Source organism: Centrocercus urophasianus, unplaced genomic scaffold, assembly GCF_019232065.1.
Source record: "Centrocercus urophasianus isolate 14NV4802_14NV808 unplaced genomic scaffold, USGS_Curo_1.0 seq_22, whole genome shotgun sequence".
Classification (NCBI taxonomy): Eukaryota; Metazoa; Chordata; class Aves; order Galliformes; family Phasianidae; genus Centrocercus; species Centrocercus urophasianus.
The window spans coordinates 9,694,542-9,718,195 of NW_024884778.1; the positions used below are offsets into that span (position 1 = coordinate 9,694,542).

General features: G+C 45.5%; 1 long non-coding RNA gene across 4 annotated transcripts in view; it reads right to left on the bottom strand.

Moving 5' to 3' along the window:
* Positions 1 to 23,654, bottom strand: part of LOC122162929 — a 48,571-nt gene that overhangs the window by 17,365 nt on the left and 7,552 nt on the right. The window contains exons 2-6 of one of the 4 annotated variants that reach the window (XR_006169747.1): positions 23,368 to 23,528; positions 23,052 to 23,146; positions 19,519 to 19,708; positions 11,287 to 11,489; positions 6,599 to 6,810 (exon numbers count right to left, since the gene is read on the bottom strand). This is a non-coding gene — a long non-coding RNA (uncharacterized LOC122162929). Of the gene's footprint in view, positions 1 to 6,598; positions 6,811 to 11,286; positions 11,490 to 19,518; positions 19,725 to 23,051; positions 23,147 to 23,367; positions 23,529 to 23,654 lie in introns of all 4 variants that reach the window. The other 3 variants (XR_006169745.1, XR_006169746.1, XR_006169748.1) reach the window with 3 other exon arrangements.

The window sequence follows — 23,654 nt, forward strand, 5'->3', positions numbered from 1 at the left end:
AGGGTGAGTGGGGGGGGGGGCAGAGAAAAAAAATCACACTGCATCTCATTCCTGGTCTCTTGCGTAACACCCCTTCATCCTGACACAGATTACTGACAGCATTGTGCTCGCAGGTTCCTCTGCCTTAATAGCCTTACGTCTCATTCCGAGAGAGATCAAAGGGAGAGAAGTACCAAAGGGCTTACATTCAATTAACAGGAAAGGGGCAGGCTTTCGACGTGCTCAGCAGAAGCTCTGATTGCAACAAACTGCTGACTGAATATCATGTACTATTGCTATCAGCATGTGTAACGCCAGCCCTTTCCCTGCCATGCTGGAAGGTGGTCTGGAAAGGCAAATGGCATTTCTGTGCTCTTCCAAGCTGCACGGGGATGGAGGAGGCTGGCGTGACCCACACCACCTTGCAGGGATGCTCAGGAGCTGCTTTATTTTCTGAGAGCTCCAGAATGGAAACTGTCAGCCCCTGACCAATGCATTAGACAAACTGAATGTTTAACGATGAGCTATTTCCTTCTGCCCTCTTACACAGATCTCAGAGTTGGTGGCTTAGCCTGCAGCAGTCAGGAGTCCTAAGGCAACAGCAGAGACTTTTGACCCTTACTGTATATTTAGAGCGTGTTGCTCCTTTTGTTTCCCAAAGCAAACTGCTTCCTTCTTTGCCCTTTGTCTTTGCCCTTTGTTTGGGTATCTGTGACATCCACAAAATCCAAATGAGCATCTGACAGCTGCCTTGTACCCCAGTGATGAGGAGTAAATGGAGGAAAGGGGCTGTCCTATGTTGGCCCTTTGCACAAAGAAAGTCGGACTAGACACTGCCACCAAGATGTTGTATCATGAGGACCAGAAACCTCTTGTTATGGCAGCCCCAGGAAGCTACACTGATGGCAGCCTGGTTTTATGACTTTTCCATTTTACCTCAGTAAAGGCAGAAGAGAGAGCTGCAGAACGTGCAGCTGGATCATAAACACCAAGAAGGAAGAAAACAAGTGCATAAAAAAGATGGGGCATGGAGCATGGGGATTTTACTCTTTGAGCACTGCGATAGCACATCCCATCTACTACACTATCTGGGCTCACTGCTGTTAACTCCAGGTACACCACAGAATCATAGAATGGCTTAGATTGGAAAGGACCAACCTCGTGCTATGGGCTAGTTGCCACCCATCAGATGAGGCTGCCCAGGGCCAATCCAACCTGGCATTGACCACCTCTAGGGGTGGGGGAACACTGAGATCTCTTTTCCCCAAGTTTTGCATATGGGATCTAGGAAAGACCCACATCCTGAGTATGATGTTACTAATGGCATTTTCGTAGTATTATTTTTTTAGAGCTCTGAGACAGCACAGATTCCTGTGGGTATTGGAGTACCCTCTGCACCAAGCTGATTTCTGGGATAACCTACAGGCAAAGCTCGGGTGGGCTGCCTACAGCCCTGCTTTGCATCCTCTTCATCTTCCTTCTAACACAAACACTGCAGAGCAGGAAGATACACGTACACACAGATCATCAGTTCCAAGGGACTCCGTACCTGCTCTTGCCAGGAATATTCACTGCTACTTTAACCTTTCAAAATTTCCTGCTTTACTGTGGGAAATGACCACTTCACACATTTCTCACAGGTTAACAGTGCTATAAAGAGCTCAGCTGGTCAGCAGAGTCAGAAAACGCTGAAAAGGTCAAAGCATGCAAGTGCTACAGTGGTTTCCCTCTAATTTAGAGCAGCCTGTGACCTTCACTTAACTCCTACTTTAAATGATTGCAAATTAAGTTGGGCAACTTAACCCGAGCTTTAAAAATCTAAATGAATTGAAAGATGAAACTCTATCAAGCAGCTTTCCATCAATGTCAGACAGTGTCCTCCAACACACGTACACCAGACAGACACTTCTGCCTGTGAGCCTTACTCACACGGCTGAGATATATTCAAATAAAGCCCCATTAACTCCCCCTGCACTAAATGACACCCATGCATTAGTAGCACTGCATAGCTGTCCTCGTGAACAAAGGCATATCCGACCGGGGCTCTCTTCTACAAGGTGTTTTTTAATCTTCTTGGCTTATACAGGACTTACAGCTATAATATATGGTGTTTGCATAGCAGTCATAGCAAGGATTTCAGCACTGTAAATCCATCACCTGCTTTTCCATCGTCTGCACACTCATGCCAAAGCTTTCAACTCCAGCAGTACCCAACCTCCAGGGCTCTAGGGACCAGTTGCCCACCAGTGATTGAATGCAATGATGAAACAGAAGAAAGCTCTGTAGCAAAGCATAAAAATCTCAAAAGTCTCAAAGCTTCTCAATCTCATCCATCAGGTGACAGCAGAGTGAACCTAGCCATAGGGCACTGTCTGGAAGAGCTGTGCTGGGGGGCCTCTGTGGGGCCTCAACATCTAAGCATTCACTGGTACCCAGGAGCAGCAGAGCTAGAGGCTGCTGTCTATGGCAAGGGAACTGGATCCCCCCAGTGGCACCATGAATATTTGTCCATTAGCTCAAAGAAAGGAGTCCTGAACGAGGTGTGGGTTTGTACATCAGCTTTTTATATTCTTTAATGTGGCCTTTGTTTCCTTTTACTACCTGCTTACACACCTACCTGATCCTTTGTTATTCCACAGCAACTAATGTGAACAAAACTTTTTTTTTTTTTTGAGAAGCAAAACCAGGAGTTCCATTTTTTTTTCCAGCCACATAAATCTATATCCCAATAACTGCAGCTAAAGCAAAGACACATGGCACACCTCCACAGAAACATGCAGGAGAATCAGACAATCATGGAATTGTTTGAGTTGGAAGGATCCTTTAAAAGCCATTTGGTCCAGCTGTCCCTGCAATGAACAGGGACACCCATAGCTCCATCAGCTCACACAGCTCAGAGCCCATTTAGCCTGACCTTGGCTGTCTCCAGAGATGGGGCACCACCACCTCTCTGGGCAATTCGTGCCAGAGCCTCACTGGCCATAATGTACAAATTCTTTTCCTTATATCCAGTCTAAATCTTCCCTCTTTCCATTTAGGGGAAATTAACCCATATCCCTTGTCCTATCACAACAGACCCTAAAGAATCTGTCCCCTTCTTTACTGTAGTCTGCCCCTTTAGATACTGAAAGGTTGTTATCAGCTCTCTCCTGAACCTTCTCTATATTCCACAGAACAAATTCTTAATTTCACCTTTTTTCACCAATTTCATTGATACTGAAATAGGGCAGCACTGCTGAGGAAATAAACTGTCCTGTGAGCAGCTTAGATTTGCTCAGTGCCATGGACCAGAAATGGCTGCTCAGTGTCTGATTTACTGGCCAAGAGGATACTCTACTTTCTGAATTCCCATGGAGATGGCCTGATTTCCATAGCAACTGGATTCTCTCTCTTGCCTTTCCCTTTAACAGGTAGAAACACACGTCCTGAAAATGCTAGATTGTTCTGAGTATTTTTATACTTTCAGATGCTAGTGCACTTTCTGGACAACGTGTTGAAATACAAGCACCTTCATTATATTTTCGTATCCACCTTTTGAACTGGCAGTGACATTATCTCCCATCCCCTTCTCTTGAGATTTGTTATGATGTGAGTATGAAGTATTCTTTTTTGCTTTCTCTCCTCTTATTCTTCATTACCATTCCAATTTTCTGTCGGACAACCTGCAATGCAGGGTGATGACTGTTGAAGAAAGCTCTTGGGGAAAAGAGGGTATTGATAATATCAACCAGCAGCAGTATCCAAAATGCATGTGATGTATTTCTAGAGAGAGAGGTTGGTAGAATCTCTGCTCCAAAGATGGATTAAAAATGCATGCTATAATTCAGCATGTCAGATAGGAGCTCGTGTTGGCAGTAAGTATATACATTTTTTGTCACCTGTTTGCCATGTTTTTTAATGGTTTCACATTTTGATTTTATATGCTAACATGGAATGTCCTCTTTTTAGCTCTGCCCTTCAAGTGCATCTGCTCCGCTTCTCCTCTCTAGACTTCAGCTTGAATAAGTACAAAGAACAAACAAAACCCACAAAGGAATTGGCTAGCCTAGGAATTTCTTACAGCCATTGTAGAGGGATTTGTAGGGAATAAAAGAGAACAGACCCAGCAAACCATCTCCCTGAGGATCTGCAGAGAACACAGGACAAGAAGCCACTGAAATGGGCTTTTGGTTAACATGGCAGTAACGTGGCACATCAGCCTGGTTCAGGGAAGGGAGTGCTACAGAAACCGTGAGCCGTGTGTGGGAATTTCAGTTGTAATGGGTAGGGCTTGTACACTGATCTGGGTTTGTGAAAGACCGGAGAGCTGAATCGCTCTGTAAGTCACCTGGATTATGTGCAGTGCCGTAGCACCTGGAACAAAAGCTTCTGTGTGGCAGTGTGTGACAGCACAGTCAAAGGGAGGGAAGCAGGAGGTGATGAGTGCAGATCCAGTGTTTGCTCAGATGGCTGCAGTGAGTGGGGGACATTCCTGGCAAGCGGAGCATTTTGGGGCCACAAGGATAAGGGCAGAAGAAGCAGAGAGGCTGAGCAGTGCTGTAGCAGACACACATCCCTTTTAGCCACAAACCACAGAAACACTCAGTCTGCACTCAGGATGAATTTCACAGATATACCGTTCACCCAGCAGTGCAGCCCATACCCCACTGCCTCCTCTACCTGAGCACACACTGCCCTGGCTCCCATGAATAGGCTCTGAAATAGAGCAGCCCAAGTTACTATGAGGGCATCCTGAGGTCCTGACAGCACTTTGCCAATCCACTGACCTCCATTATTTCTGAATCATGGGAAGTTACACCCAAAATCAGCCTAAAAAGTTGACTGATTTCCCCGTAACCTCCAATCTGACCTGCAGACCCTCACCCACCATCATACAAGGTTTTCCCCGCCTCTCCACCGTGAAACCATCCCTCCACCCTCCTCTCCCCCTGCCCAGTTAATGCTGAAAGCCAGGAAAGAAAGCATAGCAAATTGAAATAAATGAGAGTGAGAGAAGGAAGTGGGAGGCAGGAGGGGGAGGCGAGGAGCGAGCTGCAAGGTTCTGTCACTTCAGGGGTCTCGAGGGGAACAGGGAGGTGGCAGCAAGGCCAAAGCCTGATCCTCAGTGATGTCGGGAGCTGCGTAGCCTGTGACCTTCAGAGCACTTAGCACTGATGAGGAGCATCTCAGTGATCAGAAAGGGGCAGGAAGGGCACACACACAGGTGTGTGGGAGTGATGTGGGTAGGGGGGCTGCCTCTTTAAGATGGTGAGGACAAGGGGACTGGCACCACTGCAGCTCCCTTGGAGCATCCTGCTCTTCCCAACCCCACCCTTTGGGCTCCTCAGAGAGATGCCAGCCAAGGGCCCATAGAGGGCACTGATTTGTCAACAAACCAGTGAGAAATTACACACTTGGGTAAACAAAAGACAGGCACAAAGGGCCCAGCATCCTTCTGCAGCTCCTGTAGGCAGGCTATTTCTGAGTTAATGATGGACTGCTTCTTTTTTTACTTCTCTGGTCTCTCTCGGAAATGCAAACATCACGAGGAGGTGGGAGAGGTGGCTTCCCCTTCCCATTTGCTCAAGGAGCAGATGGCCCCACAGCTGATTTCTCCTTGCTTCCCTCTGTCAGTAGAAGACACGCAACCTAGCTCTGAGAATACCACTTCTTGGCAAAGATGTTCCTGAAAAATAGCAGGGAAATTCCCAGTACTGTGATATCATGCTTCTCCATCCTGCTTTTTTAGTTCTTTTATTCTACTCACAGAGGCAAGGTGCACAGCTACAGCTGGGTTCAGTTACTGAGACAGGCAGAGCTCAGTCGATACCTGGCACAGGGAAAGCCCAAGCGGAAGGCTGCAGACCCCTCATCAGGTCAGCATCCCTTGGGGCAGCTCAGTGGTCAAAATCCAAACTCAGCATGGATCTGTAGCATGTTTGTGGAATTGTGAAGAAGAAAAAAGTCCTTCATTGACCTCCCTTTCCTCTCCTTCCAGCTCCCAGCTCATCCTGTTCCTCCTATGCCAGAGAGAAGGCCCATTACCGGCAGCTCTGCTGCAATGTCTCTTTAAAAGAAGTGTCAAGAATAAAGATTTACCTCCAGGTTTTGGAAGACAATTATTGCACGTTAATTAAATACGAAATGACACTTAAGAGCATATCCATTGCCTTAACAGCGACTCTCTGCAATAATAATAATACTTAGCACTTACATAGCTCTCTCCATCCATATAGTGCTTTACAAACATTAACTAATGAATCCTCACAACCTCTGTGTGAAGCTAAAGAGGCTGCTGACATGATGGGGAGGGGGAAATAGGGATGTATCATGGGAATAACCTCCTCTTGGCCTGCTGATGCTGCTGCTTTCCAGGCTTCTATGCTATACATTCTCTCTCCTTTCTGCCAGCCTTCCCTTAATCGTGCTTCTCTCTGGCACCATGCAGTGGCACACTGCATGGTGGACATCGGCAGCACAGTGAGGTGGTACCAACAACCACTGCTGCAGAAAAGGCTGATGCTCCCCTGGATATGTCTGCAGCTGGAGCTCTTTGGATGGGAAATACAGTTCTGGCTTTGGATATAAACAGCTGTAAAATGAGCCCAGAATATTATTTTGAGCTGAAAGATCATCTCACCTGACTGGTGTGCCTCCATAGGAGCAGGCATTCCACTGGTAGATTTGCTCACCTTGCTCCTTCTGAATTCTCTATGTGCTGGGTAATCTTTCAAGACCACTGCTTGACCTGAAGGAGACATGAGATGCTCCTCCAAGTCTGTGTTTACTATCGCATCTATATTTTCCTCAGTGCAGCTGCCTGTGATTGTACAGTCTCTTTGCTGGAAGAATCTGGAGAGAGATAGGAAACAAGCTTTATTCTCTGAACAAGGACAAAAGACCATGACTATCCACAGATTCCATCACCATGTTCTGATCCCCATTTTCAACACTTTCCTTCCCCTATTTCCCTCAGCAGGCCTGGTTCTGCTCTGGTTTTCAGGCAGCAAAGCCCAGCTTGGCCCATTTTTCCAGTGCTTTTCCAGTTTTTCCCCCAGGAAGCATTGATGGGGCACTATGTCCATGCCATCTTCCACATAGAATCATAAAGGCTGGAAAAGACCATAAAATCAATTCCAACTATTAACCCATCACCAACATGCCCTTTAACCCATGTCACTCAGCCATAATCCAGAAGACATGAGAAGAGAAGAAGAACAGCAGCAATGTGTGGTCAGTGCTGCTCAGGAAGAAGAAAGTAGTTGTCTGTCCCTTTTCATGTAGGGCTTTCTGCCCAATCTGCTTCCAGACTCTTTTTTCCCAAGCTCATTCCTCTTTAAAAGGTAATAAATATTCAAAATGTACTTGCCTAGATTAACAGCTATGCACTAACAGCTTCAGCACCTACAAAGACAATGCCTGTGCATATCAGCTTAGCAGTTGTCAAAATGCATAGCTTGTAACATTTAAGGCTGGTTTGGAAGGAGGTCTCAAGGCTACACTCTACAAAACACCCTGCATTGGCCAAGGGGGAAAATAGACAACGTGACCTAGAAAATCTTGTCATCTTCAAAGTTTCCCAGTTCTGTTGCTATTTATTTAGCACTGCAAGCCCACCAGATCTGTTTCCAAGTCATTGAGGGTTGTTTTTATCTTCCAGAAATGTCTCAAGCAAGCCTCCGAGTTTGAACATGCTAATATTTTCAGACATAGTCAAGTCAGCACCAGTGATTTCAGCTGCGTTCCAAGATAACTCCCTGGTGGGCTTCTGGGGGTTGCATTCAGATAGGAATGCTTCACTCTGTAGCTTGGTGCAATATCAAAGATTGCCTCTGATGTTAAAGAGAATCTAAATCTTTCTGCATATATCACAGTTATCTTGTCTTTCTGCATTGAAAGGCCCTTGAGAATTGAGTAGGAAGATATATATAGTGTGTGAGAAGTCACCTGTCCAGCCCTAAATGTACAGACTGATGGAAGCTAACCTCAAATAATCTATTTATGCCTCACTCCTTCCTGTTTCAAAAATTGCCTTCCCCTGCTTTTACTTTGTTTTTCAAACCCAGCCCCAGACCTCAGGGGCTTTTGCAAGATCAGGAGATAAGAGTAATACTGGCACCTTCTTTTAGTCACAGGCAAGTGACAAGGTTGGATGCATTTGAGTGCAGGTCTCAATAATGGAACTTCTTTGGAGGTTCCCCATGAAATGCCTTCATGTAGAATCATAGAATGTCTTGAGTTGGAGGGGACCCAGAAGGGTCATTGTGTCCAACTCCTGAAGAATCATGGAGGGCATGACCCTGAGACACCTGCCCCATCCATGGAGGAGGACTGCCTAGCATGTACTGTTGATCTGCACCTGTACAAGACAGCAGCAAAACACATTTGATCCAATTCATCCAGGGCTCTTCTTTCAAACCTCATGGGCTTTCTCCAGCTCTGTGCCCAGGCTGGTTGAAAACAGCAGCTCTCCCACCTCATTCTCAACCTCAACGCCTACATAGTCTGGAGCTGGGCTCGTTCTCCTCCTTCACGAGTTAACAAATCGGCCGTTCCCTGAGAGCGGATAATTTCTTCTTAATGGTAGCCATTTCTCAGCACGTACTTTGGCTGCCAGCTTTTGAAGGTAATTGCATTGTTATTTAGGAAAGTCAAAGGTGCATTCTTGCAGAGAGGCTCTGGCTGTGAGCAGGCATGCAGAGGGATGGTCAGAAGGTGGCTTGGCGCTCTCTGTTACAGCAAGGTGTCACTGCAGGCAGCCAGGAGACAGGGATGGATGTGCATCTCCTTCCCACTTCCTTTTCCTCCCCAGAGATGAATCAGTAGAAACTGTTTGCTGTAAAGTCAAGATGGGCATTCCAGTGCTAGAAATACACGACACAAAATGTTCCTTTTCTGATAAGAAAGTGATGTCATGGATGACCTTATTAAAAAAGGCAAAAACACTTGTTTACTTAAAGCACTTGTTCAAAGAGAGCAAGGAAAAAATGTGGCTTTAGGATATTTTTCCTTCTCCTTTCTCTTTCCTTCTAAATGAGATTGAAATACAGTTTCACATTTGCAAGGCCCAATGCCCTTTCTGCCAAGAAATCCATTGACAGTCCAATCAACAGACATGTTCTGGTTACAGGAATCAGGCATCAGTCAAACGCCTGGAAGCCAGATCCAGCAAGTGCAGCAGATAATAGTATTGAAAACAGCCGGTGGGGGAGATGAAAAAGTAATTGGAGTATAGGTAAGAGCTGGTATAAGCAGGATGGATCGGCATATTGCTGACATGAGGAAGGGAGGAGGCAGAAGGAGAGAGCTAATGAGAGGGGTCGTTGGAATGATAGAAATTGCTCGATGTGTCAGGCTTTTGTTTTTTGAGAACTGAGAAAAGGATTTATCTGCGCAGAGGGCAGTCCATCCCATGGGATTTGGATGCCGACGACGCCACAAGAGCTGGTTCAGCCTGGGGTTTTGCAGGCTAGGTGTACAGTGAAAGGCTATGTGGCACTCATGGGTAAGATGATGGGGTTGGACTGACTGTGTAAATGCCCATGGAGACAGCTGGAGGTGTTTTCAGCAGGGATTGGAGTGGGGTTAGCAGATTTACCACAAGGCAAAGGGCTTTGGGCAGCCCCATGCAGTGGGGGCTGTGACCCCCCGGGGGGACTCATTACTGGGAGCAAAGCAAAGTGCTGGGCTCTGCGTGCTCGTGGCTGCATTGCTAAACACCATCGTTTCAATCTCGGCAAGCTCTAAAATTTGCTGATTTCATCCTGAATGTAAAAATCTAGAGAAGACAGGAGTGAAAATGAACACAATAGAATTTGATTGTATGGACTGCATCTCCTAATATATTCCAGAGCCCTCGCTACTAAAATACCCAGGCTCTGATTAGAGCAGTGAGCACAGGACAATTACTCACTTCCTATGGGTAACATGACGAGCAAATTACCTGAATTCCTTGTAAATCTGTAACCCTCTTCTGGGACTCAGCACTATGGAAATTGCAGAAAGGGGCTGTTGATCTCATATGCTGTGGTATGCACTCCCTCACATACCGGCTTGGGTGGGTTCTCCGTACATTTCCCTGCCCTGTCTGGTTCATTTCTGCATCTCCTTAGATTCACCTTCTCTGCCCCATTGCCCCAGGCTTTCAGCTCCATTTCCTCAGCATTTTTGGGAGCTGCTCACTCCTGGGCTGGAGCTGGTGGGGGAGACAGGGAAAGAATTGAACACTATGTAAAGACAGCACAAAATATTCCAAAGTAATTCAGATCCGACTTGAGCAAGTGATAAATGAGAGCAGCATGGCAGTGACAGGTCAATCAAATATTTATAGAACTTCATCCATTAGCATTGCGGCAGCAGAAGGAGGCAATGAAGTCAGGGTGCTCACAGACCTGTGATGGGAGCGGATGCTCATCAACTTCCCCAAAATCTGCCCATGTGCTTCTGTCTTCTCTCTTGTCCTGGAGGGCATGGGAGAAGACGAGGCAGTGGGAAGAGCTAAAGGGGTACTGGGATTATGCAGCACTGCATTTTAGAATAAATTCCTCTGATCTCCTTGGGTGGATTAATATATTTGCATACTGGCAAAGAGATCCTTGCACCAAAACAATGAGAAAGCAAAGTGCTGTGTGTAGGTGTACATGTGTGTGTGTGTGTGTGTGTGTGTGTACATGCTGGCAAAGGGCACCAGGTTTTGCAGTTCTCTGGAAAAGTAGTTGTTATAATCAGTGAAATGCCAGAAAAGGTTAAAGCACAACTTCAAACCACCCAAGGAACCTTAAGGAGAGAGCAGAGTGGAATCGGAAAGCCTATTTTTAGGATCACATGTTATGATTTGATTAATATTTTAGGAGGCAGCTATCATATGCTAAGAAGCTGACGGATTATTAGTAGCATCCTAATGTGCCTACTGTCAGGGTTGTAATGAGGGGATCCCAGCCAAATTTCTGCCTCCTCACTTTTCATCAGTCCCATAAGCTGGGGGTGCAGAGCTGGTGGGGGGAGAGACCATCCTGGGGCTCCAAGTAGTAAAATAAGAGCATGACTTTAAGCTCAAGAAGGATGTGAAGGACATGGCTAGTGGGCATGGCTGTGATGGGTTGATGGTTGGACTTGGTGATCTTACTGGTCTACGATTCCATGATTCTACGATTTGGTGATTGCACTGCAGACTCTCTTCAGCCTGTGGATAGTCTGATAAGCCTAGTCACATAAATGTGTGTCATGCATCCCTTCTCAAGGTTCACATTTCCTCTGACAATTTGGGCTTCACTATGATTGCTCTACACTTACAGACAGCGCTTAATTTGTGCTGGATCTGGGACTCACCTGATACACTTTCTGATACTATTTGTTCAGCTCCCGTGAATTCAGGAGGAATCTGGGGAGGGAAATGAGCTCTTTCTTCTTCATTCAGTGCTCTCTGACAAAGTTTCATTCATCTGCCCTGGGAGCAGTTGGGGTGCTGTGTGTCAGAGGCAACCATTCAGCCAGGGGTGAGGCAGGGACGGCACTTGCAAACAGCCCATTTGCTGGAAATTGATGATCCAAAGTTACATGGGGGATTTGTATGAATGGAAGGAAAGACAGACAGTAATTGGGATCGGTGGGTGAAGTGTCAGCAAACAGAAGAAAGGGATACTGTGGTGACAGTGATAAATGCTAGCAGCTTTTGGTCTCATCTGGAGGAGCGAATTGGAGTGAAGACTTTGTAAGAGAAGGAAGGAATGAAAAGACAGCAGTCTGATGGATGTTACAGAGAAAAAGGGCTCAGAAAACAAATATTCAGCAGAGTATTTTTAGGGGATGATTGGAGGCAAAGCACAAGGGTCCTTGAAGGGGGGATCCCCCCCAGAAGGGGGATCCTCTTGCCAGGCCCCCCATCCCCATGCTGAGACATCTCCCAACCCACCCTCATCCTCTGGCAGCCTACCCATGGGATCAGATGCCTAAGAACCCCAGCTGGGTGTCCAGGACCAAGCAACAAGGCGTCCCACCAGCGTGAGCTCCTGGCAGGTCCTTGCCTGCTGACCACTTAGGGCTGCTGTATTTTTGTCAGACACCCCACCAGATACAACTCAGAGGGAAATTTTCCTGCAAACAATGCAGTGCAATAACAAGGTGTTATTTTCAGCATCATTTCTCTGACCCTTACCACCGTTCCGAAACACGTCTCAGACAGAAATGGCATCTTAACACTGCTGATTTTAGAAACGTTTTGCTTTGGAGGAAGGACTCAGCACAGAGGTGATTATCCCTCCCCTTCTGGCAGGTTCAGGACTCTAGCAGCTAGCAGGGAATGTCAGAGATGAACAGCATGTAAAAGAGCTCCAGCAAATGCTCCGTCCCAGAGCACCAGGACGTGCCTCTGTCCTGCTCATTCAGACTGCTGAGGATCTTTGCCCCTTACAAGAGAAAAGCTCCTGGCTGAGGTAGCACAGACATCCATCTAACATGCCCAGAGACAGCAGCTCAGTGACAGGGAGAGGGACTGATTCTGCTGTCAGCAGTGCCAGCAGAGTCAATGGGAGTCGATGTTTACTTCTGTTGTGCTGCCTCATGCAGACACTGATAAATGTTATGAATTTTAAAAATTGAGATTCACATTAGTTTCCTTTAACTCATTTTAGATTTTCTGCTTAGCTTTATTAAGTGGCTTTAAAAGCAGTTGAGCTGCTCGCAGCACCTCAACAAACCAACCCAGAGTGCTTGAGGGGAGCTGAAGGCACTGGGGATCGTAGAATCACAGAATCATAAAGGCTGGAAAAGATCTCTAGGATCATCCAGCCCAAACCCAACCCACCCCCACCATGCCTGCTGACCACATCCCTCAGTGCAACATCTCCACGGCTCCTGAACACCTCCAGGGATGGCGACTCCACCACTCCCTGTGCAGCAGTGCCAGTGCATCACCACTCTTTCAGAGAACTTTTTCCTAATACCCAACCTGAACCTCCTCTGGTGCAACCTGAGGCCATCTCTTCTCATCCTGTCACTGTTAGCCAGGAGAAGAGGTTGACACCCACCTCACCACAGCCTCCTTTCAGGGCATTGTAGAGAGCAATAAGGTCTCCCCTGAGCTTCTTATTCTCCAGACTGAACAACACCAATTCCCTCTGCCACTCTCCACAAGACCTGTGCTCCAGACTATTCACAGCTTCGTTGCCCCTCTCTGGGCACACTCCAGGGCCTCAATGTCTTTCTTTAATCTTCCCACTTCCTTTTGGAGGGATGCACTGCCAGGCATCATGCAAAGCTGAAAATCAAGAGGTATATCTGATCACCTCAAATACAGATGGAGGAACATTAATGCCAATGTTTTGTTTTCTGTGTCCAGAAGGATCATACAGGCAGACATGTCTGGGCACTCCCACCCAGCAGATCTCAGGCTGATCTCCTGCACATTACTGTAAATTGAGTTCAGCCCCAGTGCTGTGAACTCAGCATCTTCCTGACTTTAAGAGGCCTGATCAAGCTTCCTCTGAATCATAGAGAAGATGCCAACTAATTTTGGGATCAGTCCCTGCAGGCGCTGCCGTAATATCCATAAGCTGCAGTAAAACAATCCATATCTGTTCTGTTCCACCCCAAACTCTGCTTACCACCTGCCATTTCATTTTGCATGACACAATTATCATTTTTAATAATGCCACTGCATTTTCTTGGCTATAAAGAGCCTCTGGAGACCCAGCCTGAAAGAAAAGCTTCCCCATCTCCTCCATGCCTGCAGGTGTATCTGTATCATAGCAAGCCCTTCCTGAGCATCTCTTCAAAGACACTCACAGCTTCGTCTCCTGCAATCTAGATGCACTTTTGACATTGCTAAATAATTATGCAATTACATAGTAAACTGGTGGTGGGAGATACGCAAGTGGCAAAGCTCTGTTCTGGTGATTAAAAACAGCAATCCCACCTATTGTGCACTGCAGCAGCAAAGCACTCTCAGATGCCTGAAAACTGAAGCAAGAGGAAACTGGACCTGATATGGTCAGCAGAGTAATGTTGATTTGTGGGAGATAGAGACTTACTCACTCAGGTTTATTTTCAAAGAGTTGACACCGCTCGTCTGCCAGGGACTGGGAGACAGATAAAAGCTGGAGCTGCTCTAAGCAACCAATGGCAACCCAGTGCTGCAAGATGGGGATTTGCCTCAAGGGACTTAACCTTCTTCCCCTATTGGCATTTTATTTTTTGTCCATCGATTATAACGAGATGTGAGAGATGGAAAACTCATGTAATTCTCTGTCCTTAGGGCTGTGGCCTGGGCAGTAAGTGCTATCTAATTTAATAAGGATACATTGCAGGCTGGTCCATTTGGGCTCTCCTTTGGGAGCCTTGTTGGAATGAGAAGCACAGAAATGAATTAAAACTCCCTTCTTTTGAACAGTGATCCACAGTTTCCCAAGAGTTGGGTGATGCCTGGTGACCACAGACCCACCTCAGAAGGGCTCGTGACCCTTTGTGGGCAGAAAGAGGCAGAGCTGGCCAAAGCCAATGGCTGTCTCAAGAGCCATTTTGGGTGCAGCTGTGCCAGCCTCCCCTCCACGCCTGTTCTTCACCACCCATTACATTTCCTATTGGGATAAGAGAAGGGTGCGGGCTGCAGCAGAGGGCTGATGTCCAGGTAGCAGTGGCAGGTGGGAAATAGATCCATTACAACCCAAGATGAGGCATCTTCCCATCCAAATCACCTAACTCGTGCAGATAGCCTGAGAACACTGTTTAGATAGGAGATATTATTCAGATGGCATATTAAACTTATTTTTCCTTGAATTTAATTTTAATTAATTGTGCTGCCAAGGGTGAGCTGAAATGGCCTCTGTTCTTAATTTTTTCTCCCCACAGTGGATGTCCTTAAACTCCTTTCTATAATGATATGATTGCAGCTTGCAAAAAGCCAGTCTGGATTTATTATTCTGCTTCTTCCCTTGTCCTCTCTAATCCTAGAGAGAACATTGCAGTGACTGCTGGTTAGAAAATTAGTTAAGTGAACTGTATACTGTATTCTCTGCCTGTATCGCTCCTTATTAGGGAGAAAAGATAATACCGTTGCCCCTCTCCCTTCTGCTCATGCTGCATTTCATCTACAGCTCATGTAGGGAACATTTTGGCTGACTACTGCAGCCTGTTTGCCAAATGATGCCCATCCTCAAGTTGAGAGCCCTCAAGTTAACTCTGGACTTTTGGTGAAAAGGGAAACAAGTGGTATCACATCTGCAGAGCAAGACGGTGGAGAGAAACCTGCCACTGATGCTTTGATGCTAAAGAAACAAACATACTGGAGTCAGTCCTGCACCAGGCAAGTGACAAGCTATCACCTGTCCCATGTATAAGCAGTGCTTCTCCGGGCAGTATTTGCAACACAGCGCTGCAATTCCCTTTGGGCCCCTGCAGTTGAAGTCCTCTAACCAAATGCTTCCAATTTGTTGGGTCCCAAAGCAGAGTGGTGCCATGTTGGTGAGCTCCATCCCATGTAGGCAGTACAGCCTGGCAGCATGATTTCTTGTCATCAGGGTACTGCCCACCATGGGGACCCCGCCGTTCAGGTTGTTCATACATCGTGTTTGAAGATCAAAAATGTGAGAGGGCTGCAAATGGAGCCACGTACAAGGTAGCTGACCTCTTCAGCAAAGTGTGGACGAGACACCCTACAGCCTGTTTAAAAATATTGTCAAAATTAAACTGTATGTTTAGCGGGTAGAAAGCCAGAAATGTCCTTGTAAAACATTATTGCTATGCAGTTAATAGTGGGTTTTGCTTGTCCATACGGACCAGTTAAGGGAAGGAATTTTCCCGAACTAAGCCAATTTATTACACAGGGGCCATTTTAAAAGAATATCTGACAAAGGGATAGATGAGCCTGTTATGAGAATAAACTCCCAGAGAACTAAAAGTACAGCCCCAAGGAAGGCCAACTTGATAAGAATGGCGAGCTATTAAATGAAGATACTCTTTGTGTTCCAAATCCAAATATATCTCATGCAAGAGTAGAGCTTTCTAAAACAAATCCCTGTGACAGATGAAGGATTTAGGCACAGCCAGGTTGCCTGTTTAATGATTCCCAGCATTTACCCCACTGAGGGAGGAGGACCTAAACACTGCTGTTCAGAACCTTTTTCATGTGGATTAGAGCAGCCACAAATGACAGAAAACTAATTTTGCCTTGTTACCTCCTTCACAGCTCATCTGTCCTACTTTTTAGTTATAAAGGAATGAGTAATTCCAAAAAAAAAAAAAAAAAAAAAAAAAGAGAAAGCTTCAATATTTATAGATGCTCTGGTCTCTTTTGGGCTCAATGAATATATGTGAGCCATGAGCTTAATTGCATATTTTAGGCACATATGTAATTCTTCAAATGTATCAGGAAAACCTTGCCTTGGAGGCAAGGAAGGTGGCTCAAAATAAAGTTGTGCATTCTTTCCTGCAGTAGGCCACATTCTATCCTGCAGGGACCTCTTCCTGGTTTATTTCTGGGTCGCTAGGAATCACTGGTGAATAAATGAAACTCCCCTTGGGATTAACAGAGGCAAAATGTATTAGGGAACCTACTAGGCGATGCCCAAATCCATTTCAGATGGGCTTTAGGAGCAGTCTTAGAATCATAGAATCACTTGGGTTGGAAGGGGCCTCAAAGATCACCAAGTTGCAACCCTCTAGCTTTGGGGAAGGTTGCCAATTACTAAATCAGGCACCAGATAGGTTGACCAGGGGCCCATCCAACCTGCCAGGGATGGGCATCCACAACCTTTCTGATCTTCATACTTGACCTTGTTTCCCTTACCTTGGCACAAAGCAATCCTCTTTCCCCAAGTAAGTAGTGCAAGAGATGCCCCGGGTGTTAGTAACCATCCAAGTCAAGAGTTACTTTAAATCTCGGCTGAGTTTCTGACTTCTGTTCTCTTGAGCCACCAGCTATGGAAATTTTTCATCTCTGATAAAGCAGATTAGCTACTGGAAATGTCAGAGAGAGACTACAGATGGTTGCACTGTGGGGAAATATTTCCTTGCTAGCCTGGAAGCTGCTGAACACCAGACCCCAGGAGAGATGCTCCGCAGTCCATTGCATAAAGTGACTTGGCCTGTGAGGCTGATAACGCAGAAACACCTCAGTGTGCTCTGTTGGAGAAAGTTAGCTAACAGCAGTGACTCCGACCTACAGACAGCTATGTAAGGAGGCGGGGTGGGATTTTTTTTTCTTTTTCCTATTTCCATTTCTTTCTTCTTTAATTTTGGTAATGGATCAGAGTCAAATGAACAACATCTGGCAATTAGCACATCCCTCGCCTGGCTCCGATCTGCCACTAAGTTCTGAGTGTTTGCCTTTCTTTTTAAATGGGTGGCTGTCAGAGAGAATTAAATGGTGCCTAAAGAAGCATGCAGACATTATAATTAAAGGCACGCCAACCCTGACAGGTAGCAGGGAGTGGAGTTCAGAATTTCAAATTTTCATAGGAAAGGGGGCTGTCAGCACACGCATGTGCAGTTGAGCTCCGTGTGTTTCCCCCAGCTGATCTATCCCCAGGTGCTTTTTATACACCCATACTTGCAATTAATTGTCTCTTTGCCTGCTCCATTTCAGCCCAAAAAGGAGTATACTTTAAATCTAGAAATAAAACTGGAATCCATTAGCTGTGATTGCATGTGCTTCTGTGGGGCTTTGCTGTTTCACAAGGATAGAAATAATTTAATGGAAAACAGAACAGGGAGCATAAACCTGCCAGCACACGGAGCATCCTGAAGCCATGTAGTCTGTAATCCAGGGCAAATGCCTTCCAGCTAGGAATGACATGCCTGGTGCTCTGGGCACTTTTCTGCCAGGCCATATTATTATAATTATGATCTTCTCTTGCTCCAGGATTTTTTATTTTGCTCCTAATTCAAACAGGGCCAAATCCTTCTCCCTTCTACACAGCCAATTCACAAACCCAGCTGACTCTTCTAAGGGATAAAGGGAACATGGAAACTGGATTCATTTGCTCAGCTTTGACCCTGGTGCTGAGAGAAGGACAAACATCACGGTAATAGGATCTAACCTGGTCTCACAGCCCTTCCCAGAGGTCTGCAGCTCTGGGGCTGCCAGTGCAGCATTCTTCATGCTGTAGGCTTAGGGCTACAATTTAGAGCACAGACGGTGGCAATCACTGCTGTCCAATTGATCTCAGGGCCATGCTGGTCTTACAGAGGTGGGCAGAGCTGATGGGGTGGGCTGTGCTGCCATGGAACTCCTGTTCTACCAACTAACTGCAAATTTGGATATCACACCAGGCAGAACCTGCAGGTAGAGTGCAGTCTACTCACATCTTCCCTTCTAAATCTGTATTTGCCACAATCCCTACTGCGTGGTAGCTCTACCTGTCACCTGGGCAGGTGGACAGTGTATCTGCTTTGCAAACCTCTTGTGCCTCCTTCCTGCTGTGAAGGGGCAGTGGGATGTCACATTGGTCTGGGCTCACCTGGCATATCCATGTCATGGGATGGAACCTAGGGCAGTTTAAGAGGCTGTGACAGGTTGCTTTGGCACTAGTAATGGGTCTAGATAGCAACACTGAGGGCTCAGAACCAGGCTGATTGGTGGGACTGTATTCGGGAATAACCTCCCTCCCTGTCTTCTTGCTGCAAAAATGGCTGTATGATGAAAAATGACAGAAGGAATGTAAAGCTGGGGGATGAACACCCCAGGGACGGTGCTTCTCCCTCTGTTCCACACCTCCCACCTTGCTCTCAGCCTTTCTCATTCCACTTCTGATACCTATCTTTTTTTTCTTCACCCCCTGCTTCCCCTGCTCTCCTCCCCAATCTCTCTCCCTGATGGATGGAACCATTAGCGGAATCACTGTAAATAATGTGTAAAGTTAGAAGTTACAACAAGGTATCTCATTAAAGCCGCTTCACTCATCTTACTTCCCAATTAATGTTTAAGGCTTCGCTGGAATGCAGTGACAATATGTCACAGCATATCATTGTGGCAGGCGACAGGATGTTAATAACCCACTGGCCCTTAAAGGAGCCTTTAATGTCAGTTGCAGAGGAGTAAATAACATTGGTTTCTCCCCCACAGCCTGTCCCCTCCCCCTTTTTCTTTTTCTTCTTTTAATTCACTGCGAGAATGAAAGAGTTTGTGCTGAAATAACATCATTATCTCATAAACCCAACTCCCTGCAGAGGCAGAGCACAAAAGGTGTTGCCCAAGGGACTCTGGGATTTTCGGCGCTGTGACAAAGTTGCTCCAACTCCCTACCCCGAAAATTCAAGAACTCATGGAGTGCTTGCCTTCACCAGTCTTTCCACTTCCACTCAGAGCCTCTTTCCTTTTTAATAATAGAAATCCCCTCATCTTTCTTTTCTTATTAGTAATTTCTACCCCCTTTCCATACCTTCAAGCCTCTAAACACAACTTCACAGCATCAGCGTAGCCAGAAGTTTCCTTTCATGTATAACGGTTTTATCTACCATTATAGTAACTTTCTTCCTTTGACTACACTGCTTTCTGGGAGATGAGTCATCTTTGCCTTTCATTCCTCTAACTATCTGTTCACTTTGAGCACAACTGTCACTCTTTACCTTCCTGTTGCCATGTGATGGGTGGGACTTGGGCTCCCTTGGACATCAGTTGCTACAAGCTCCAAACGGAATTGATCCCCATTGAGGTCAAGGAAACTCCACTGGTTCATCCTAGAGCTGCCAAACACGGAACTGAGCTCCTGCGTTCAGAAGAGGTGAAGTAGCATCACTGTCACCAGTCCATTCCTCTCTGGAGATGTAAAGATCTGTTAATCAGAGTGTGATGAAACCAAGTGGCCCATTATCGGAAAACCATTTTGTAGATGTATTTCTCCCATGAGAAGGAGGAGTAAATTTTTTTTTAAAATTTACAGGAAAAGTATCTAGGACTTAGAGAAAGAATCCCACAAGCTTTTTGCTCAGTTCAGCCCCACATCCAACATGTCACATCAGGCAAATCACACATGGATTTTTCATGGTCTCAATTTCCTCCTTTACAGTGGGTCTAAAATGTTTGCTCTGCACACCTGAGTTATTGCTTTAGTGTTTGGAAAGGTCTTTCAAATTTCAGGATAAACAGTCAAGTCTTGTCACTGTATAAATACTTATTCTATTTATTGTACAAGGGATATTATAAATATATCCCTACACTTCTGTTCTAATAATCAGAAAATTCAGGATGAATATCAGTAGTAGGCAACCAGCAAAGAGATCAACTGTTATTGCAGAGCACTCTAAAATTAAATGTTAATTCTTTCAGAGATTTAAAACTTCACTAGTCTCAAAATTTTTGGAAGGCTTTATTCTCTACCAAGAGAGACCAGTACAACCAAGTTGTATTGCACCTTTATGTCAGCCTGAGTGGATCATAACACATCCTACACAACAGAGAGCTTGGAAAGTGCTTGGGAAAGGGTCACAAGTACAAAAGAACTATGGAACTATAAGACAATGACAGGATGATCGTGTAGATGAGTCCAAAGCAGACAAAGTTTGGTCCAAGCAACCTTGGAGATAGACTTCAGTGCTGAAGTTGCAGAGAACACAACTCCGTGGAAGGAAATGGAGCTCAGTGCCCCATGGGAGTCACAAGTAAGGTGGGAACTAGGACAGGTGTGTCTTATGGGGAGCACAGGCAACAAGAGGTTTGCCATAAACCAACATTCTTGCATAGGAGGGCCTTGTGACCTGTGCCTGAAGCCCTGTTCTAGAACTTATTCCCTACATCCTGTTGGGTCACCTGCAAAGGTGAGGAATTTGACTACCCGGTTCTGTTTCCCCACACTGCTGGAAGTTTAACAGATTGGAAGTTCACATAGCTCTTCGAGATCATCAACTAAAAGCACTACAGGAATGCAAATGTGCTCAGCTCCTTCCTCCTCTCTTCTCTAGCTCAAATACATTATTGATTTGCTCAGTGACCAGGGGCCACTTGTCAAAAGTATAACAGCATTAGCAGCACTTGACGTAATAGGGGAATGGAGAGATCTGTGATTAAGTTTAGACAGCCTTGTTTGACTTAGTTAATTGGTTAAATATATTCAGTTACATGTGATGCTTCAGATTTCTGGCTCCAGTAGGGTGTAATATTAATTTTAATTAAAGCTTAACAGAGTTGGCCAAATATTTCTATTTTCTGAGTATTTTTCTTAATAATATAATTCATGCTTTGCTGTAAAAGGAAGCAACTGAGGCCTGAAAACTTTTTATCTGCCCATGAAGATGAAAATAGGCTATCATTGACAAGAAGAGAATTTATTAATTTTTTTTCTAATCTGAAGAAGAAATAGGAAAGAACTTGTTAAAATCCCCTCCACTTCAAGTTGGGATTAACCTATGTCTTTCTAGAGAGATGTTTTTCTCCCTTTCTTTAAAAATCTACAATTCTTGTGAAACCCATAACTGCAAGAAATTGCACCTCCTAAGTTTGCCAAGGAGTCTTCATGTTGGCTGTTAAATCTAGACAACCCCTAGTTTGATATTTCCTTTCTGAAGATCTGCATCCATCAAAAAAGGAAGGTCAAACAGCATTCTACAGTCTGCCTCTATCCAAGGGTGCCCAAAAGTGGGGACTCTTACCACAGATCCCTGTGTATCTCCAGAGACAGAGCTCTCTTAGTTCCCTCTTTATGAGACTCCCACAGGACACAGAGGCCCATCTTCTTCAGTTTAGCATTCCCCTTGGGAGAGATTATCTGTGCCAGGTACAGGCTGACATGAAGGTCAGATTTGCAAAGAGAAGTTCCATGTGATCAAGAAACATCCCTCAGCTCCTGCCTGAAGAGGCTTCAGTCTGGCTTGTTCAATTGCTTTGGTCCTTGGGCCATAAAGGTCTCCATCCAAAGCTGAAGATACAGGAGGAATGTACAAGTCCCAGTAACACGACCTGACTAGTCATTGGAGCAGATCCACCTGACTTCCAGAACATGGCAAGGCATCCAGCAGGTGTTCAAAACAGGGAGGTGGCTACCTCCAATGAACCATGTTGATGTAATAATTACAAGAGTTGGTATCTCTTTCCTAATGACAGCAATTGAAAGTGCAAATACAGCCAGAGCACATTAAAAATAGCCCACTATAGCAGCTGCATTAGAGGACTTTTCCCAATGCAGAGCTCACAGGACCGCCTCTCTGGCTTTCCTGCCAACTCCCAACCCTTCTGCTTTGCATTTCAATTATTTTTCCTTCTCTCTCCTGAAATGCAGACTGTGAGATCTGAAAGAAGAAAGATGGAAGGCAACTCTTGTACTGCCCACCAACCATGCCTAGATCTCTTTATATTACAGGCGGTCAATTAAAAAGATGTGATATTTTTCTTCTACAGTATTGGGATCCAGCTCTGTTAGCCTTTAATTATCTGCATAGGTGGAGCCAGGACTGGGAGAGGGTGGAAACATTGTCTGTTCTTTCACTGATCCATCCCTGACAGCAGCAATCAGCTCAGGCATTTTGAGCCTCGTGATTAAAAAAAATAATAATTTCTGCCCATTTTTTCTACTCCTCTCTATTGTAACACCATTAAGGTCTTGATGTCCTGACTTCCATAGGACCTAAATACCAAGAACATATGTAAACATTTTGCTAAACAAGGCTCCCAGCTTGGCCCACATTTTATCTAAAAAGTGAGTTCATAAATCTTCTTCAGAGCATCTGTACAAGGTAAATGACATGGATGATAACCTTCAGCACCAACTTGCGCTGAGATACTTCTGTCTGTAGTTAATGACATACCCTAGTCTGACTTTTTATCACCCATTAAATATATTTCTGCCACTTGGTAACAACTCAAAGTGTTTCCTGGAGGGAAACAGGTCTGGCAGGAATGCTCCAGGTATAAATAACATAGCTCATTTCTCTCCCCTCCCAAATCTTCCTCTAACCCACTTTGGACAATCCCATCTCCCCAAGGGTGGAAGAATGAGCAGTGTCTGACATGCAACAGAGGTGAGAACAAAATCTATTGCACTGTATGAAGGATTCTTCTTCCTGCTGTTTAGGCAGTGTGATGGCTGGCTGAACAGCACTGGTGCTGGCATTCAGCAGGTACAGGAGTGGGGTAGCACATGAAAGACCATAGGCAGGTTGGGACTCACCACGCAGCAGCCCAAAGGAAGAATCCTGACATCTCGCTCTTGTTCGGGGTGTCAGAGAAACCAGAGTTATGTTCTCAGGGGAGTCAGTCACGGGGCTGGAACAGAGCAAGATATAATTATGGAATAATGCGTGTTCTTTTCCCACCACTCCCCCCTTACTAAATTAGCTGTCATGTCACTAAAAACGTTTCTGTGTTCCACAATCAGTCCACTTAACTGTAACAAAGCAGCACAGATCTATCAAACTCACAATGAGCTCCACTAATGACCGCTGAAATTACCAGATCCGTCGTGCTTCCCAGCACCCCGCTCCTACCTCCACCTCTCTTCAATCACTGCTCTGCTTGAGGCCTGGCCGAGGGAAAGTGAGTGAGTCGAAGGGCACACGAGGCTGCAGCATTGCTCTGCCTTGCAAGCGTTGAGCCGTCGGGTTTGTGTCTTTTTCACTGCGAAGGTGATGCTGGAGAGGGCTGTGATCTGGAGGTACCAAAGGAAAGCCAGCAGTGAAATACCAGCACAGTGCATTGTTCCTGGTCCCTGATTATGCATTTAGCTGCATTGCTAAGCACTTTTTTTTTTTTTTTTTTTTTTTTTTTTTTTTTT